Source organism: Pan paniscus, chromosome 11, assembly GCF_029289425.2.
Source record: "Pan paniscus chromosome 11, NHGRI_mPanPan1-v2.0_pri, whole genome shotgun sequence".
Classification (NCBI taxonomy): Eukaryota; Metazoa; Chordata; class Mammalia; order Primates; family Hominidae; genus Pan; species Pan paniscus.
The window spans coordinates 113,815,924-113,837,381 of NC_073260.2; the positions used below are offsets into that span (position 1 = coordinate 113,815,924).

The window sequence follows — 21,458 nt, forward strand, 5'->3', positions numbered from 1 at the left end:
TTTACAAATTGAACCAAGGTCCTGGACAGTGGCATAAAAAATATGAATTTGAAAGGAAGAAATAAAATTGTCACTTTTTTTGGTAGACAATGTGATTGTATATATAGAAAACTCAAAGGAATTTACAAGAAAAACTATTAGAATTATAATAATAACTGACATGAGGTAATAGAATATACTTGTATTTCTATGTAACAGCCAAAAAGTAAGAAAAAAAGTTGACGTATTTTTATTTCAATAGAATTTTAAAACTTTATAAATGAATACGATTTCTACAATGTATAGCACTAAGCAATATTGGTAGATATTTTTTAAAGACCTAATTAAACTGAGGGATGTTAATGATTTAGACTACTTAGCGTTTTAAATGTGTCAATTCTGCCCAATTAATCCATCGATTCAATTACATCCCTATCAAAGTCACTGCAGATACCTTGTTTCTGTGTGTGTGTGTATTTGTGAGTATATGAAAATTGATGAGTTGCTTCTAAAATCCGTATGAAAATTTAAAAGGGCAGGAATACCAAAGGCAATCTGGGAGAACAACAACATCTGAGTACTTACATTATCAGATAAAGAGATTTATTTTAATAACATGATAATTATTCAGTGTAGTGGCGGTACAACGAGAGAAAAAAATAGACCAATGGAGCAGAAGAGAGTCCATAAATAAACTAACATATAGTCATTTGGTGATTGTAGTTGTCATATATTTGCTTAACAAATTTTTGCAAAATGTGGCAGCTTATAAAGCATACATTTATCATCTCACACAGTTTCTTTAAGTCGGAAATTCTGGAGCAGCTTAGCTGGGTGGTTCTGGCTTAGGGTCTCTCTTGAGGTTGCAGTCAAGCTGACAGCTTCAGGGCTGCAGTACACACTTCCAACCTCACTCAGGTCTTATTCGGTAGGAGGCTTCAGCTCTTTATCACATGGGTCTCTCATAAGCCTTCATAGTAGCTGGTTTCCTCCAGCAAATGCCGTAAGAGAAAGAGAATAAATGAGAGGGTGCCCAAAATGGAAAGCACAGTCTTTCATAGCTTAATATGAGAAAAGACATACTATTATTTCTGCTAAACCTTATTTGTCCCTCCGACTCAGTCTGACACAATTTAGGAGGGCATTGTACAAGAATGTGAATATTGAAGTAGGGGGTTGTGGAGAGCCATCTTGGAGGCTGCCTGCCACAGTGATATTCTTAACACTGTAGGGCAGTAAGGAAAGAATGTTCTTTTTCAAAAATAGTCTGAGCCAATTGGATGTTTTTGTGGAATATTTTTTTTAATTTGCCCTGCATGTGGCATTCAAAGAAAAAAAAATCTTGATCATATATCACAAAATACACCAAAAAATAAATGTCAGAGATTTACATGTAAATGGCATGATAATAAAGCTTTAGGAATGAAATGCTAGTAAATATCTTCATGATTGTGGTAGGAAAAAAAAATTTTAAACAAGATGCAAATATTATGAAGCATAAATGAAAAGTAAAATGAGTTAGGGAGGAGTCCCTCTTTTTCTATTGTTTGGAATAGTTTCAGAAGGAATAGTACTGGGTATATACCCAACGGAGTATAAATCATTCTACTATAAAGACCCATGCACACATATGTTTATTGTGGCACTGTTCACAATAGCAAAGACTTGGAATCAACCCAAATGCACATCAATGATAGACTGGATAAAGAAAATGTGGCACATATACACCATGGAATACTATGCAGCCATAAAAAAGGACGAGTTCATGTCCTTTGCAGGGACATGGATAAAGCTGGAAACCATCATTCTCAGCAAACTAACACAGTAACAGAAAACCAAGCACTGCATATTCTCACTCATAAGTGGGAGTTGAACAATGAAAACACATGGACACAGGGAGGGAAACATCACACACTGGGCCCTGTTGGGGGGTGGGGGACTAGGGGAGGGAAAGCATTAGGAGAAATTCCTAGTGTAGATGATGGGTTGATGGGTGCAGCAAAGCACCATGGCACATGTATACCTCTCTTACAAACCTGCACGTTCTGCACATGTATCCCAGAACATGAAGTATAATAGAAAATACAAATAAAAATAAAAAGAGAAATAAAAAATAGTAAATGAAAAGTAAAAAGTCTCTGTTCCTTAAAAGACACTATTAAGAGGATTAGGTGAAAAAACCACATGGTAGAAAAAAATAATATATGAAACAAACAACTCATATCCACACTTTAAAAAGAACTGCAAATCATTAAGAAAAAGGAAGACAATTCAATAGGAAAAAAAACAGCAAAATACTGAACAGTCTTCACACAAGAGTTATTCAAATGGTCAATCAACATGAAATGTGTTCGACTTCATTAAATCATCATGGAAATGCAAATTAAAATCACACCAAGACATTACTACCCACAACTAAAATGGCTTTTAAAAAAAAGACAAATTTAAAATGTAAAAAAGGCATTTAAAATTTAAATCTTCCGTTAGAAAAATGCACTCAAATAGCTGAAATTAAAAATACATGTCTAAATGTTGGTCAGAATGTGGATCAACAGGAATTCATATACTGCTTATAGGAGAGTAAAATGTTGCAACCACTTTGAAAAACTGTTCTGCAGTTACCCACTGAGGTTGACCTTATGCTAACCTTATGACCCAGCAAAAGGCACACTTAAAAATGAAGCAGCAGAAATGCATCAACATGATCGTCAAAAGATATACATGAATGTCCTTAGCAGTTTTATGCTTTTTTTGCTGTTTTTGTTTTTGAGACAGGTTCTCACTCTGTCGCCCAGGATGGAGTGCAGTGGTGCAACCACCGGGACCACAGCTCACTGCAACCTCCACCTCCTGGATTCAAGGGACCCTACTTCCTCAGCCTCCCAAGTAGCTGGACCACAGACGCAGGCCACCATGCCTGGCCCATTTTTTGTATTTTTGATAGAGATGGGGTTTCACCATATTGTCCAGGCTAGTATTGATTAGCAGCAGCCTTCTCCCTCCCCCTCCCCCTCCCTCTCTCCCTCTCCTTTTTTGAGATGGCGTCTTGCTCTGTCGCCAGGCTGGAGTGCAATGGCACAATCTGAGTTCAATGCAACCTCTGCCTCCTGGGTTCAAGTGATTCTCCTGCTTCAGCCTCCCGAGCAGCTTTTTTCTTAATAACCAAAAGTTAAAACAACCCAAATGCCCATCGCCATAGAATGGCTAAAAACATTGTGGTATATTCTCATATGGGTTTTATAGAACAATGAACATAAATCAAGTAACTCACAACAACACATTCAGTAATGAAGTTAGACAAAAAAAGACTACATGCTGTATAATTCTGCTTATTACGAAATGCTCAGAAACAGGCAAAATTATTCTGATATTTAATGTCAACACAGTGATTATCTTTGGTAGGGGTAGTGAAAGGAGCAAGACATGTTGGGAGCTTCTGGGGTGCTGGAAAATACCTATTTATTTCTCTGGGTGCTGGTTACATGGGTCTCTCCCTTTTTAAAAATTCATCACGTTGAACACATACTCAAATTTCTGCATATGTTATAATTCAATAAAAATGTTGTTAGTTTATAAATATATCGAAATGGAAACAACAGACTGCCCTTTGGATGTGTCTGACAGTGAAATCAAGGGAAGAGATTGGTGGCAAATTAACCATGAGAGAGAAAGGATATTTAGGAGAATGGGACTGGAGCAGGCACACAGACATTTTGTAAAAGATCATAGAGAAATAAAAGCTAATGATGCAAGAGAGGATAGAGCTGAAAACAAGTTCTCCTGAAAGAGAGTAAGAAGGAGTATAGCAGAGATACATATGTTAAAGCTAAAAAATGGGATGAGTGAAAACAGGCAGAAAATTTTAAATGGACATACAATTAATTCAGGAATTTTCAGGCATTTTTGCTATGATAAATCCATAAAGTTGGATGAATCCATGAAGCGGTATATATATTGTGTATGTACAATATATACAGAAAGTGAGAGAAAACAGGGCGTTTGGATTTTTGAGGAAGGAGACAGAAATTGGAAAGAGCGTTGAGGAGTTGTAATGGGAATTAAATATTAAAACATTAAGCTACTGTCAAGAGACAGTGAAAATGAAAATTGTTAGATTTCCATGATAATGCAAATACTACTTTTATCACAATATCACAATATACATATAATAAGTGGTATATAATGAAATTTACTGTTTATAGGTGAAAATAATTTACAAATGCATATATTTCTTTTGTTACCTCTAATCATTTCAGTTAGGCTCAGCTGTTTTTACAGGCAACATCTACTACCGTATAAGAAAATTAATTGTATTTCTCTCATTTAAAGTTCCTTGGTATTTTCACTAGCCATAATGATATGAAGTCTTACTTCAATTCCTTTAGACCAGCAAATGGTCACTTTTCTTAAAAACAAAAATTGTACAGTTTAATTAACGAGGTTACAACTCTAATACTTCATTCCTGGTTATCACTGTAGCTTCAAAAATGTATCCTTGGCCAGGTGTGGTGGCTCATGCCTATAATCCCAGTACTCTGGAGGCCAAGATGGGCAGATCACTCTAGGCCAGGAGTTCGAGACCAGACTGGCCAACACAGTGAAACCCCGTCTCTACCAAAAAAATACAAAAATTAGCTGGGCATGGTGGCATGTGCCTGTAATCCCAGCTACTCAGGAGGCTGAGAATCGCTTGAATGCCAGAGGCGGAGGTTGCAGTGAGATGAGACTCTATCACTGCAATCCAGCCTGGTCAACAGAGTGAGACTCTGACTCATAAAAAACAACAAAAAAAGTATCCTTTACATATTGATTATATATAAGAATTACATTTGTTTTTACTTCAAATCTTCTTGTAAAAATTATTGGATACAAGAGAGTTTACTACCCCCCCACACACACCCTCTAGAATGATATGTTCTGTAGTTTGAATAATAATTATTGTGTAGCACTTTGTTTTATACAGTAAGTATAATTTTTTAACTTGAATAAAATTATTGATATTTATCTTTTTAGTCAATACATTTTTATTTCTTTCCAAGAAGTCCAATATTTGCTTATTATCATTAAGCTCAAATTTTAACCTTCTTTGATTATTTTATTGGATATGTCATGATCTCATTTATATCTACACTAATGATGATTCTCATCTACTTGAAAAATGCGGTAAAAATTTACAATGTGTCCTGAATTTACTCTGAGATATAGGTATCAATATACCTCAGGTTTGTAAGAGGTGATTTGATGAAATCAATATTATCAGTAAAATAATTTAAATTTTTGAGAAAATTGCATACATAATTTACTTTTTATAATTTTACTTTATAAGTCACTAACCGGAAATGGGGAGAATTTCACAAGCGTTATGAAAACAAAACTCTTTGTTTCAGTTATATTTAGAGATAAAATAAAATGTATCTCCTTTTTGTCATTTATTTAGATAAACAGCTTAATAACTTACAAATAATTTTGTTTAAAAAAAGAAAGAAAAAATTGAGCTGAAATGGTTTCTCAATGTATAAAAGCAAAATAAGAAACCGTAAAAGAAAATAGTAATAGATACTACTATTTTAATAGCAGATAAAATCTTTGTAAAATTCCATAGGACTGACAATTAAAAAATTAGAAAGAGTATTTTCAACACCTATTTCAAATAAAAATATCAAAAGCCTCACTATGTAAAAAATATCAAAAGCCTCAATATGTAAAAGGTTTTACAATTAGAAGATCAAAATAAGTTCCATTAGCCTTTCTGTTCCATTTAAAACATTTAACAGGAAGTAATTTTCCCCCCTCTTAGGAGCTTCCAATCTCCAAATATACCCAAAGAAATCTAGTATTTCCTCACACTGGCCCATGAATCAGTCTACCACTAGCTCATTTCTTGCCATTTATCAGAAGTACAGGAACTCTCTGGAATCTGATACAAGTAAATCTAAATCTACTTACTCTCCCTCTCTGAACTCAATTGCCTACGGAAAGTCTTCCTGGTGATAACATTCACCTTTCTACCACTCTAGTGAGACCAGAATTCAACTAGGCAAGAAGAGGCCAGAAGTTTACAACCCCTACAATCATTTGAAAACGGCAATATTGGAAGCTTCACCCTTTCCTGGGCAGGCCAGGCAATTCGGCCACTTACTGCAAAAACTACCCTCCCCTGCAAATCCTACCTCTACTAAAAGTACTCCGTGTAGAAGACTGGATTCGAGGCTAAACTGGGGAGTCTCTCCCTTCCCACAAATTAATATTATGGCATTCCTGACCCAATGTTAACTATTTCTCAGGATGTCTGACAGTTAGAAAAAATATATAACAATCAGAATTCTAAGAATGAAGAAGAAAAAATTTGACTTTGAAATATGTCTCAAGGCCTGGGGTATTCTGGTTTATCAATGAGCATATTATTGTGTGTGTGTTTGTGTGTGTGTGTGTGTGTCTGAGTGTGTGTGTGTGTGTGAAAATACTACAAACAAATGTCATCAGTTATTGTTGGGATAGTTATATAAGGGGTACTTTCAATTTAATTTCTCACCTTTTATATAATTACTAGAGTATGTACAATGAACTTATGTTCCTATTTAAATAAGAAGAAAAAAGTATTACTTTTTAAAGTATCTGTCCCATTGCATTCCTTGTTAACATTAAAAGCAGGAAAATACATGAAAATTCTTTTTGCTATATTTCATTAAGAAGAAATCCAATTCCACTTTTTCCTCAAAGTGGAAAAGATTTCCTCAAAACATTATTTTGTTTTGTTTTTGAATTTTCATACCATTAGTGACACTGATATTTGGGCGGACCAAATAACTAATTTGATGTTCTTCTTTATAACCAGGAAGGTACTCCATAAGCAATATTTTGCATTCATTCACTCAACAAACAGTTATTGAACCTGCTATGTTTTAGGCACTTGGAGTACATAGTAATTAAAATATAAGCCATATCACCTAGGAGCTCAAAAATTTGTAGTAGAAACAAACAGATAAAACATTGGATATAACAATACCCAACAGTTGTATAAATATGAGTGTCATAGTATTACCAAAGTAAAGCACAAGCAGAGAAAAGGATCTAATGTTAAATTAATTCATATCAACATTTCAGTGATGAGATTTGGTTATTTTATATCTCTCTTACAGAATTTCAAGAACATGAGAATACAACTGTTACTACATGAATAATCAAGCTGAATGTTTGTTGACTCATCAGTATAAATGTATACTTGATTGTTAAAGCAAAAAATGTACTGAAAATATATACTTTGATTAAATAAATTGTCTGATTTTCAACAAATCGGTAATTCAAAGAACTATGCTATTAGTTGAAAGTTTAAAAATAATTTTCTTAACTTCTAGCCATCCTTCTGCTCTGCAATAAATTTCATCACAATTAAAAACCTGCAAGGAGCAGAAAATTGCTTGCTTGTAATCTGAGCCTAAATTCTATAAGACCAAATCTTCTTATGCTACTTCAATTGGACTCTTCACTAATATTGAACTATGGCAACCCACAAACGGAATAGAAGCCCTTCTTTGAATTTCATTGTTCAGATGGAAAGTAGAGACCTCATGAACCTTGATGTTATATTCTAGGTATTAACTTTGAGAAGAAATCTAAAAACCTAAGGGGTTACATTTTAACTTCTGAAGTATACATAGGTGTATATGTATAACACTGCAAATATTTCCAAAGAGATTTAAACACAACAACCTGTCACTTCATCTGCACAGGAAACTTATGACTTTACTGGGTAGATATTATGTTATTTATTTATTTATTTATTTAACTTTTATTTTAAATAAGGGGGTATATGTACAGATTTGTTTCATGGGTATATTGCACCCAGGTAGTGAGCATAGTACTCAATAGTTTTTCAGCCCATGCCTCCCTCTCTCCTCTCTCTTGTAGTCTGCAGTGTCAGTTGTTCCCATGTTTATGTCCATGTGTGTTCAGTATTTAGCTCACACTTAATAAGTGAGAACATGTGGTCTTTTGTTTTCTGTTCCTGAAAAATTTGCTTATGATTATGGCCTCCAGCTGCATTCATGTTACTGCAAAGGACATGATTTTGTTCTTTTTTATGGCTGTGTACTATTTCATGCTACATATGTATCACATTTTCTTTATCCAATCCATCATTGGTGGGCACCTAAGTTGATTCCATGTCTTTGCTATCGTGACTAGCTCAGTGATGAATATAACTAGTGCATGTGTCTTTTTGGTATAATAATCTTTTTCTTTAGGCATATACCCAGTAATGAAATTGCTGGGTCAAATGGTCACTCTGTTTTAACTTCTTTGAGAAATACCTAAACTGCTTTCTATAGTGGCTGAACTAATTTACATTCCCAGTAAGACTGTATAAGTGTCCCCTTTTCTCCACAGCCTCACTGGCATCCACAGCCTCACTGGCATCAAAAGACACATGCACTAGTTATATTCATCACTGAGCTATTCACAATAGCAAAGACATGGAATCAGCTTAGGTGCCCGCTAATGATGGATTGGATAAAGAAAATGTGATACATATGTAGCATGAAATAGTACACAGCCATAAAAAAGAACAAAATCATGTCCTTTGCAGCAATGTGAATGCAGCTGGAGGCCATAATCGTGAGCAATTACTCACTGTCATCTATTGTTTTTTTGACTTTTAGATAGAAGCCATTCTGACCTGTGTGCAATAGCATTTCATGGTTGTTTTAATTTGCATTTCTCTGACAATTAGTGATGTTGAGCATTTTTTCATGTTTGTTGGCTGCTTGTATTCTTCTTTTGAGAAATCTATTCATGTCCTTTGCCCATTTTAATGGGTTGTGGGGTTTTTTTTATTGTTAATTTGTTTAAGTTCCTTACAGATTCTGATTACTATACCTTTGTGAGATGCACAGTTTGCAATCATTTTCTCCCATTCTGTAGGTTGTTTATTTACTTTGTTGATCTGTTGATAGTTTCTTTTGTTGTGCAGAGGCTCCTTAGTTTAATTAGATCTCACTTATTACTTTTTGTTTTTGTTGCAATTGTTTTTGGGGACTTAGTCAAAAATTATTTGCCAAGGCTGATGAATAGAAGGGCATTTCCTAGGTTTCCTTCTAGGATTTTTGTAGTTTGATGTCTTACATTAAATCTTTAAGCCATCTTGAGTTAATTTTTATATGTGGTGAAAGATTTATTCTGCATATGGCTAGCCAGTTATTCCAGCACCATTTAGAGCATAGGAAATCCTTTCCCCGTTCCTTTTTGTTGTCCCTTTTGAAGATCAGCTGCTTGCAGGTTTGTGGCTTTATTTCTGAGTTTTCGATTCTGTTCCAGTCTATGTGTCTGTTTTTCTACAAATACCATGTTGTTTGGGTTACTGTAGCCTCATAATGTAGTTTGAAGTCACTGTGATGCCTCCAGTTTTGTTCTTCAAATCAATATAGAGAGAATGATTTCCTCTTCTTTATATAGCTAGTATATAGTAAAATTAGGGGGAAACTATGGTCTGCAAATCCTGTTATTTTTTTTTCTATGCAATACCTAGTCTTTACTGAAATGCTGCACTTCAAAAAATGGAGTACACAATAAATTGTCCTTGTTATATAAATTAAGAAAAAACTAAATGAATGAACTATTTCTTTTCTCTTTAGAAAATATAAATTTAAATCGAATACTACCATTTGAAATTTGTCTTTTATTTCAGAGAATGACACATAAGTTAGATAAAGAAAGCAACACTGGCACAGTAGCATTTGGGGAGCTCTGTATCAGCCAGGAGTCTTGGTTACAAGATACAGAGCATGTAACCAGTACAACAGGATTTGAACTGGGGGCTCAAACGATACCACTAGAGCCCTGTATCTCCCTCTCTCTTCCCCCATCTCCCTTAAGTTGCATGGTTTCACTTTCTGTAGGTTTATTGCACTTTTATATAAACAAGCACTTGTTGAGAGCAAGAGAGTTCCAGTTGTTCTAGACCAGAAACTGCAAGTTCAATTCCTGCAAGATAAGTGCAAGTCTCTCAGAAATTCCAACAAATATTTCCTTCATTCCATTAGCTGTCAATGCACTTTCAGTCCATCCCTAATTCAATCACACTTGCTGAAAATATGATGATCCAGCTGGTCAGCTTAAATTAAAAGCTATACTCTGGAATTAGAGGTGGAAGCGATTTTATCTAAGCCTAAAGAATGTGAGTGAAGTGTTTATTTTCACAAAGAATATTGGATCATCTTATTCTGAAAGGGAAGGGGGGTAGCAGGTGTCATTATATATCAATTAGTGTCTTTTGTTTGCAAGTAATAGAAACAAATTTGATCTAAATTAAAATGGGCTAATTTTCACAAGGAAATAAAGTTCTCCTATTGAATTCAGGAAGAGAAATGGAACGAGAATTCACAAACAATTTGTGTCTCTACTGCGTGACATTTTATTCACATCTAAACTCTTCATTCCTTATTTTTTACAGTCCTGATTTCTCTCATATGTTATTGATGGACAATTGAAGGCAGAGTCACAACTCTTGAGAATTTCTATCGCTATTTGAATCTCAATTAGAAGTCCTTGTTACCAAATAAAATTTCTTGGTTGTGAGAATTCAATTGGCTAAACCTGTGTCAAATGGCCACACTTCATCCAATTAACTGTAGCCAGTGATGAGTGTGGATAGAACAAATATGGCTTCCATTGCTTTGATACAGAGGATATATAAAGCATTATTATGAGCTTCGCAGATACTCCAGAAATTGACCACCTCACATGATGCACCCCTGACGAAAGGTAACCTTAAAGCTTTCCTTAAAGGAGTTGATCCTATTGAGGTTTAAGCTACGGTGGAGATAACATTTGAAAACTAGTAATAGTTGCATATGATTTGCTGCAAGGAAAGTAGATGTTAAAATATAAAGAGGAGAAAACTGTCACAGCAGTGGATGCCTGAGGGGGTGGAAGAGGGGTCTTAGAGGACAGAAAAGAAAGAGGTTAAATAAGAAAGTTGTAATTTCTAAAAATAGTTACTTCACAAATTTGCCAAGAGCTAACTCCTCTTACATTGTACTATCTATAAGCCAAATAGCTTATATTATAAATCATGGAAGGTTAAAAGTATAATTATCTTCATACTATCCTGAAGAAAAATGTGTAAGAAAAAAACACATGGAAGATTAATGAAAAATCTGCCTTCAGTCCCCTAACATTTAAATCAAAGAATCGGGCTTATAAGTGGTACAACCCATCCCAGCTGCAGGATGATTTACAGGTGCAGAGGTAATCTATTAAGGCAATGTGGCAGTCCACCAGAAGGGGATTTATAAATTAAAATCAATATGTGAATTTCATTCTAAAGCTTATGATAGTCAGTGCTGATTTTAGGGCTCTGGTGAATGGCCTCTGAACACGTTTTTGTTCATAGATCACCACATTTTCTACAAGCCAGAATTTGGAGATAATATGTGCCTGGGAATTCTAGAGGGCAAAGTTATTTTGTGAAAGACTGCCGAACCTTGGAATATTTTGTAAAGTGTGCCCACTCAAACTTGATAATATAGAGATGCAAATCTGAGGGAAGAGGATTATTTTTTGTTTTGGTTTTTTTTTAATTTGCTTTTTCGTTTTTATTTGTTTTAAGGTGAAGCAGAGTTGAATAAGTAGCCAGATGGATTTAAAAAAATCAGCCACGAAATTGGCATTTTAATATGCACGTTTAATTGTATTCTCATGAAAAGCAACATTGCAGAATAGTGACTTGAATATCCTCTGGTGCTGGACTTCTAGGTTTCAATACGGGATTCCGATGTTATAGCTTTGGCAAGTTGCTTAGCCTCCTCCCTTCAGCTCAGTGTCTGTCTATAAAATGCCTGTGATTTGGCTATACAACCCCTTCTCATCCTACTTTCATTTTCCATACAAAATCAACTTACATTTTTAATATATTTTCATTAATGTTTATGGCTTTCAAACATTAAAAATTATATTTTTATATTATAAAATTAAATAAGCAGGAGGCCATTAGCCTGAGGCTGTATCCATACTTCGAGTTTCTGTATAATAAATTGCAGTCTTAACTTATTACTTAGATAAATGGAAACCTAACTTAGGAGAATAACACACAGCTGAGTTCAGCTAATCACAGGCCGCCAACTCATCACACTATACCCAAAAAAGACAGTTGCCTAGCTGTAGCCAATCAGGTGATTTCTCTACTTTGCATCTGCCTTTGGTCTACGAAAGCACGCCACTCACACTGTCTAGTGCAGCCCTCAACTTCTCCTTGTACTTATACCACCGGACTCAGGAATTTGTTCAGGATAAATATGTCAAGTTTAATTAGTTTAAAGTTTTTCTTTTAACAATTCAAATGGGATCATGATATATCTTGCTGTTTTTCACTGAATGTATTTTCTCAGTCCTTCCACATTGGTACACTAGAACACACTCTTTTAAAAAATGGATGCATATTAATCTATTGTGTAGATGAGCCACACTTTTTAAACCTCAGAATGGGAGTTTATTTTTATTACAATATTTTACTGCTTAAAAAAAGTGCAGGAGAAGAAACAGTAACTATCTTGGTACTTACACCATTTTGCAATTAGGTAACTATATATGCATAGTGGTTTTTTAAATGTGATATGGCTGGGTCTAGAGCTAGGAGTTTCAATATAAAAAATCTCACCTTCTAATTTAAATTTTAACATTTTGGGAGGCCCAGGCAGGAGGATTGCTTGAGGCCAGGAGTGTGAGACCAGCCTAGTCAACATAGTGAGACTCCATCTCCACATAACATTAATTAAAAAATTAGCCAGGTGTGGTGGCATGCAACTGTAGTCCCAGCTCAGGAGGCTGAAGTGGGAGGATCACTTCAACTCCGAAGTTCAAGGCTGCAGTAAGGTGTAAGTGCACCACTGCAGTCCAGTCTGGGTGACCAAGCTAGACCCTGTCCCCAAAAAAAGTTACCTCCTCTTTGAAGCAATTGTGAATGGGAGTTCACTCATGATTTGGCTCTCTGTTTGTCTGTTATTGGTCTATAAGAATGCTTGTGATTTTTGCACATTGATTTTGTATCCTGAGACTTTGCTGAAGTTGCTTATCAGCTTAAGGAGATTTTGGGCTGAGACGATGATGGGGTTTTCTAGATATACAATCATGTCATCTGCAAACAGGGACAATTTGACTTCCTCTTTTCCTAACGGAATGCCCTTTATTCCCTTCTCTTGCCTGATTGTCCTGGCCAGAACTTCCAACACTATGTTGAATAGGAGTGGTGAGAGAGGGCATCCCTGTCTTGTGCCAGTTTTCAAAGGGAATGCTTCCAGTTTTTGCCCATTCAGTATGATATTGGCTGTGGGTTTGTCATAGATAGCTCTTATTATTTTGAGATACGTCCCATCAATACCTAATTTATTGAGAGTTTTTAGCATGAAAGGTTGTTGAATTTTGTCAAAGGCCTTTTCTGCATCTATTGAGATAATCATGTGGTTTTTGTCTTTGGTTCTGTTTATATGCTGGATTATGTTTATTGATTTGCATGTGTTGAACCAGCCTTGCATCCCAGGGATGAAGCCCACTTGATCATGGTGGATAAGCTTTTTGATGTGTTGCTGGATTCGGTTTGCCAGTATTTTATTGAGGCTTTTTGCATCAATGTTCATCAAGGATATTGGTCTAAAATTCTCTTTTTTTGTTGTGTCTCTGCGAGGATTTGGTATCAGGATGATGCTGGCCTCATAAAATGAGTTAGGGAGGATTCCCTCTTTTTCTATTGATTGGAATAGTTTCAGAAGGAATGGTACCAGCTCCTCCTGTACCTCTGGTAGAATTTGGCTGTGAATCCATCTGGTCCTGGACTTTTTTTGGTTGGTAGGCTATTAATTATTGCCTCAATTTCAGAGCCTGTTATTGGTCTATTCAGAGATTCAACTTCTTCCTGGTTTTGTCTTGGGAAAGTGTATGTGTTGAGAAATTTATCCATTTCTTCTAGATTTTCTAGTTTATTTGCGTAGAGTTGTTTATAGTATTCTATGATGGTAGTTTGTATTTCTGTGGGATCGGTGGTGATATCCCCTTTATCATTTTTTATTGCATCGATTTGATTCTTTTCTCTTTTCTTCTTTATTAGTCTTACTAGCGGTCTATCCATTTTGTTGATCTTTTCAAAAAACCAGCTCCTGGAGAGGATGTGGAGAAATAGGAACAGTTTTACGCTGTTGGTGGGACTGTAAACTAGTTCAACCATTGTGGAAGTCGGTGTGGCGATTCCTCAGGGATCTAGAACTAGAAATACCATTTGACCCAGCCATCCCATTACTGGGCATGTACCCAAAGGATTATAAATCATGCTGCTATAAAGACACATGCACACATATGTTTATTGCGGCACTATTCACAATAGCAAAGACTTGGAACCCACCCAAATGTCCAACAATGATAGACTGGATTAAGAAAATGTGGCACATATGCACCATGGAATACTATGCAGCCATAAAAAATGATGAGTTCATGTCTTTTGTAGGGACATGGATGAAGGTGGAAACCATCATTCTCAGCAAACTATCACAAGGACAAAAAACCAAACACCGCATGTTCTCATTCATAGGTGGGAATTGAACAATGAGAACACATGGACACAAGAAGGGGAACATCACACACTGGGGACTGTTGTTGGGTGGGGGGAGGGGGGAGGGATAGCATTAGGAGATATAGCTAATGCTGAATGACAAGTTAATGGGTGCAGCACACCAACATGGCACATGTATACATATGTAACAAACCTGCACGTTGTACATATGTACCCTAAAACTTAAAGTATAATAATAATTAAAAAAAGCTTCCTTTCAAAAAAAAATTTACCTCCTATATTCTATACACTGAGCAATAAAACAATCCTATATAATTGAATTGCATATAATGTAAAAACGTCCAAGATTTGGCAAAGCTGTCTTTAGAATAAAATACTGCTTTGGTGATTTAGACAGAGCTTTTCTGTCATTCCTCCGGTTTTTAGCTATGTTCTCATAACCAATGAATTATAGATAAGTGAGGAGTTGTTGCCTAGCACAATACTAAATGAATACTTCACACATTTCAAATATTTCTTTTAGCTCATTGACTAATTCAGCCTAGCATCTTTTGAGGGGAAACAATAAATGATTGTAGGAAAATATATTAAGCTCTGTTACGGAGGAACTTGGCCAGCACAGCTAATATTTGTTTATAATTGAATTTTGCATTCCTCATGTAAAATGTTTTCAGAGGACACACTACAAAAAAGTCAATATGTTATGTGAGAGGGTTCACAATATCTAACATGAAAACTCTTACTCCTGAAAAAGAAATCTTCTAGCTTTCTGTAAATAAATAGTCTGTAAGCGTCTCTCTCTCTCTCTCTCTCTCTCTCTCTCTCTCTCTCTCTCTCTCTCACTCTCTCTTTGGTCTATAAATTCACTGACACTTTTTATAAGGCTTCATTCTGTCAAGGTGTCCCTTTGCCATTCCACACACTTTTGCCCATCTCTAAATCTTTATTTAATTTTTTCTCTAGTGGTGTCCTTTATCTACTAAGATAACTAACTCCTTTTATCTCCAGGCCTCTCAGATGAAGGGCTTAAGAAAAACTGGAGTGGAGGGGGGAGGGCAGGCAGGACAGGAAAGTCCTATTCTTTGGAGGACTTTATTTTATTCTACTACTTATGCATGTGAGGAAGAAAAAAATAAGATTCTGCAACATCTTGCTGCCTTTCTTTTTCATCCCTTCCTCCACTAGCTGTGTTTTTATGTACTTCCTAGAGTAAAGGAAAATAATACACAGTAGAACAATTCTTTTGTTTCACAACTAATCTCCAGTTCAAGTGTTTCAGATTACCACTAAATAGATATCTGACTCATTTCAGAAATTGTTTCTGAGTGCATATTGAGGTCTTAATGACATAATTGAATGGTGGTTTGCTTTTGTCTTTCTTAAGGTCATTCTCCTTAGCTACTCAAGAAAGCTTCTTTATCTTGCCTACACATGAAAGTTAGAGAAATACCAACTTTTACTTCATCAAACTTAGTCCATGTATTGATTATTATCTACTTTATGGCAGAGACTATTTCAGTTGTCTCTATTTAAACTTTATCTACATTTTATATTTCAGTGAAATGATGACTTTGCCAGGAACTTAAAAATCAAGCTTTTATGACTTGCTGGCAGTGTGACATCCTGATAATTAATCCTTCTGAGTTTCATTTATTGCATCTGTATTTACAAGGAAATATTCTAATTTTCTTTACATCAGTAGTGTTATAGATTAAACAGCTTGGGCTATTTAAAACCCATTCATATCACTGTTGCCTGACATTTGTATATTTCAACATCCATATCTATGATGAACGAGAATAATCGTACTTTCCTCATAGAGTTGTTACGAGGATAACATAACATTAAAGCACTGCCTGACACACAGTAGGCATTCAATAAATGTTACCTACTGGTATCATTGTCATGTTATTCAATTAGTTCAGAGGTTTCTTGCAGGTTTCCAAAAAAACCCACAAAATTTATATTTCTCATTATCTTATGTTTAAAAGCATATCAGCATATCAGTGTAGAACAAACCTTTTCATTAGAAAACACTGACTTATTATTTCAACAGTTGATCTTTTATTTTTATAATTTAATTTCTGAGATACATGCGCAGATCTTGCAGGTTTGTTACATATGTATACAAGTGCCATGGTGGTTTGCTGCACCCATCAACCTGTCATCTACATTAGGTGTTTCTCCTAATGCTTTCCCTCCCCTAGCCCCCACCCCTGACAGGCCCTGGTGTGTGATGTTCCCCTCCCTGTGACCATGTGTTCTTATTGTTCAACTCTCACTTATGAGTGGGAACATGCAGTGTTTGGTTTTCTGTTCTTGTGTTAGTTTGCTGAGAATGATGGTTTCCAGCCTCATCCATGTCCCTGCAAAGGACTTGAACTCATTCTTTTTTATGGCTGCATAGTATTCCATGGTGTATATGTGCCACATTTTCTTTATCCAGTCTATCACTGATGGGCATTTGGGTTGGTTCCAAGTCTTTGCTATTGTGAACAGTGCCAGAATAAACATAGATCTGCATGTGTCTTTATAGTATAATGATTTATAATCCTTTGGGTATATAAGAGTTGATCTTTAAATAAGAGGCTTAAGGCAATACAATGGACTGTATCCTTGTATAACTTTTCTATGGTTTTTGAAAGAAATGAGCACACCTTTTAGCAATTAAAAAAAGACAAATGATTTGATAGCTTAACAGGGTGACTACAGTCAACAATAATTTATTGTACTTTAAAAATAACATCTTAAAAAGTATAATTGGAACATCCATAACATAAAGGATGATAAATGCTTGACGTAATTTATCCTAATGTAGTTATTACACATTGAATGCCTGTATCAAAATAACTCATGTACCCACAAATATACCCATACAAATTAAAAGTTAGAAAAATAAATTTGGATGCCAAATACAACACACACACACACACACACACACAAGTTAGAAAAATAATAAACTGGAGTGCCAAAATACAACACACACACACACACACAAATGTATTCTCATACATTTCTATAGGTCAAAAGTCCAATGTGTTTCTCACTGGCCTAATATCAAAGTGTTGGCAGGGTTGTGTTCCTTCTGACAGCTCTAAGGAAAAATCTATTTCCTTGCTTATTCAGGTCATTCACCAAATTCATGTTCTTGCTGGTTATCAGCCAGGTTTATTCAGAGTTTCTAGAGCCTGCCAGAATTCTTGGCTAATGTGGTCCTCTTTCTCCACCTCTGAAGACAGCAACAGCAGGTCAAGTCCCTCTCATGCCAGTCTTGCCTCTTCTTCTACCACATCTCTCTGAGATAATCTTCTGCTTCTTTCTTCTACTTTTAAGAATTTACAGGATTAGATTTTGTCCATGTCATAATCCAGGATAATCTCTCATCTCTAGTTCCATAGCTTTAGTCATATCTGCAATTTTCTTTTGCTTTGAAGGTAACATATTTACAGATTCCAGGGATTAGGGTGTGGACTTCTTGCAAGGGGCTGGGGCATGATTCTGCCTGTCACAGTCCTTTTTCTCTTGCGTTGTTTTATTTGTTTCTTCCAGTGTCCATGCCTGATGCTATCTCTATGTCATTTGTTCTTAATTCCAACTGTGCTCTAGATTCACCTAGAGAGGTATCTAAAAAATACCAATGCCTAAACTCAACCAATTGCCCTAAACTCAGACCAATTATATCAGAAGTCTTGGGGGTGAAGATATTTGCTCTCCTTTGGATCAAATATCATGATATATTAGTTATATTCCTGTTATAGCTTTTCTAATAAAATCTAAAATTATACAGCTCACGTATAAATTTGTCTGATTTGAGTGGTATACACTGGGGACACTAAAGCCTTGTTACCCATCATGTGTTTTGGAATCAGCAACATCAGCATCAAATGAGAGCTTGTTAAAAATTTAGATCTTGGGCCCCATATGAGAACTGAATTCTGATTCAAGAGGTCTCAGGTTGAGATACTGCATTTCATTCAACTCTTCAGTTATGACAATTCTGCTCATTTATGGACAACACATTGAATAGCCAGGCTGCAGAGGGTTATAATTATATATATTACCAATGTGAATTTGCTCTGTCTTGAGTAGGTATCATTTGCTACATTTTATAGAAAAAAAAGCTGAAGCTTCATGTATTAGATTTTGTATTTCTTTGTTTGTTGTTTTGAGGCAGAGTCTCGCTCTGTCACCTAGGCTAGAGTGCAGTGGCACAATCTCGGCTCTCTGCAACCTCTGCCCCCCAGGTTCAATTGATTCCCCTGCCTCAGCATCTGGAGAGCAACCGTGGTTACAGGCATGAGCTACCATGCCTGGCTGATTTTTTGTATTTATTTAGTAGAGACAAGGTGTCACCACGGTGGCCAGGCTGGTCTCGAACTCCTGACATCAGGTAATCCACCCACCTCAGCCTCCCAAAGTGCTGGGATTTCAGGCATGAACCACCACACCCAGCCAAATTTCTTGTTTTATGCTATGTAGTGGCAAAACCAGCATTCCAACCTTGACCAGTACATCTTTCTTTCTCTATCTCATGGACCCTAGCTGAATTGAATGGTGGACATGTTTATCAGCCAGTATTTATCAATCACCAATTGTCGCATTCCGACTTTGAGAGAAAACTCAAGATGTGGTATCTGTAACCTGAGAATTGGCTGTTGCTATTAAACAAATCTGTAAGGTTAAATTACCAGTTATGGTATTGAAAAAGCTAACATTACCTAGAAAAACTAAAGAGACTAGTTTATTTTTTTTCTCCTCTAAATGTAGTTCTTTTTTTTTTCAGCCACTTTAAGAAAAGTGTCAGGAATAATGAAATGATGAATAAATTCAGTTTTTAATTCTTAGCATTTTATATTCTTTCTATTTGTTTGATCTGAAGTGTTACTGAGAGCAATGAGAAATGTGATTTCTTTTTTTTATATAACCCCATCTGGAGACATCCAGCTGAGATTACAATTTTCTAAGGCTAGAGGTAGATATTATCAATTACCAGCTGCTTCTTAGCTAGATAATTTGAGTAGCTTTTAATGTCTTTAAATGCCAAATGATTGAAGATTAGTACTAATTATATGTAACATATTAAGATACTGTAGATCTCTAATGTTAATAGTGACTAGCAGATTTTTTGAATTAGACCAATATTTAGCACCTCATTGAATAAGTGTTTCATGTCTTACCAGTAAGTTAAAAATTTGACTTCCACATTATATAAATCTCTTCACGAAATTGACAAATGAATGAGGGAGCTAAAATATTCACTTATTATTCTTATTAAAAGACTGCAGATTTTCTATTGTGAAACCAAACTAAAAATTAAAACAGCTATTATTTGTGAATTATTGATGTTTAAAATTTATAAATTTAGGAGTTCAGGAATGGCTTTCAAATTTAATTAGAAAGGTAAAAGAGAGCCTTTTAGATTTTGGAAACTGCCAGGCCAAAGTCAGAACTAATAACGAGACTTTCTGCAAACTCAGCATGTTTTAGCTAGGGTGGATGGGTCAAATGAGCTGGGCTATGTTGGATTCTATAACCCTGGCTGGGTGCCTAACGTGAACCAGCGTTGTCCTGTGCACTTTATATAGATAATCTCATTTAATTGTCACAATATACTTTCATATCAGTTTTGTTTCAAAAGAATGAGAACTGAAGCTCATAAAAGGATTAAAACAGCTCGTTTGGTGACCTTAGGAAAAAAGCCCTAGATGTATAAAGGCAAAGTCCATTTATTTTTATTAAACCATAGTACTTTCCTAAAAGATGAGGAGAAGCTGTGCTTTAAAAGTTGATTCCAGTAAATTTCAAACACTGTTTAATATATAATATTTACTTTTCTATTAAAATACTTTTATTTAGTGCCTATGTCAGGCATTGTGCTAAAATTGTTGGAGGAAGAGGGGCTAGCAGTAAATCCTAGAACTAGTTTTTGAACTGAAGCCATTTGTCCCTAGAGTCCTAGCTTTTAACCACTGTACTATACTGCCTGCAAACTGGCACTAGAGATAGTAAAAATGTCCTCACTGACTTAATACCCCTTATGTTTTGCAGACAAAAAAAAGAGAGAGAGAGAGAGAATATGTGAGAACTTGGCATTGGAGATTGGAGTCTGGGTCACTATATCCCAATTTAAAGAAGTATTCTAAACTTTTCTGAAGAGTAGGGGCTGTCATATTTGCCTCAATAAGAATAGGCTCAATAATTTGCACGGGTAGATGGTAATGTGTTCCAATAATATTTCCCAGTAGAAAAAGCCAGAAGAGAAGAGCGTATTAAGAATAACCCACAAGAAAAAGCAGTTAACAAAAATCTAGGGCATGATTTCTTGATTAGCCTCCTGAGATTTTTAGAATGCTACATGGCTGTCTAAAATAAGTTGGACTATTAGAGGCCAGTCAGAACAATGAGAGTTTTTTTTCTTACAATTTGGTTATCAATTAGTTTTTTTTTTTTTTTTTTTTTTTACTATTATAGCATCAACAGGGAGTCAAGGAGTGCAGTGGGGCCATCTCTACTCACCGCAAGCTCCGCCTCCCAGGTTCACGCCATTTTCCTTCCTCAGCCTCCTGAGTAGCTGAGACTACAGGCGCCCACCGCCACGCCCGGCTAATTTTTTTGTATTTTTAGTAGAGACGGGGTTTCACCGTGTTAGCCAGGATGGTATCGATCTCCTGACCTCATGATCCGCCTGCATCGGACTCCCAAAGTGCTGGGATTCCTTTACTTTTTAAATTATGAATTTCCTTTTGTTATTATACTTTAAGTATTGGGGAACATGTGCAGAACGTGCAGGTTTGTTACATAGGTATACACGTGCCATGGTGGTTTGCTGCACCCATCAACCCGTCATCTACATTAGGAATTTCTCCTAATGCCATCCCTCCCCTAGCCCCTCACCCGCCGGCAAGCCTCAGTTTGTGATGTTCCC

The 21,458-nt window shown here is 35.8% G+C and overlaps 1 protein-coding gene across 4 annotated transcripts in view; it reads right to left on the reverse strand.

Annotated features, from left to right (window-relative positions):
* Positions 1 to 205: 205 nt before the first annotated feature.
* LOC130540499 (uncharacterized) overlaps positions 206 to 21,458 on the reverse strand; it is a 152,010-nt gene continuing 130,757 nt past the window's right edge. For 2 of the 4 annotated variants that reach the window (XM_057298769.1, XM_057298766.1), the window contains exon 4: positions 206 to 960. The gene's annotated coding sequence lies outside the window, so the exon portion shown is untranslated. Of the gene's footprint in view, positions 969 to 21,458 lie in introns of all 4 variants that reach the window. The other 2 variants (XM_057298770.1, XM_057298767.1) reach the window with 1 other exon arrangement.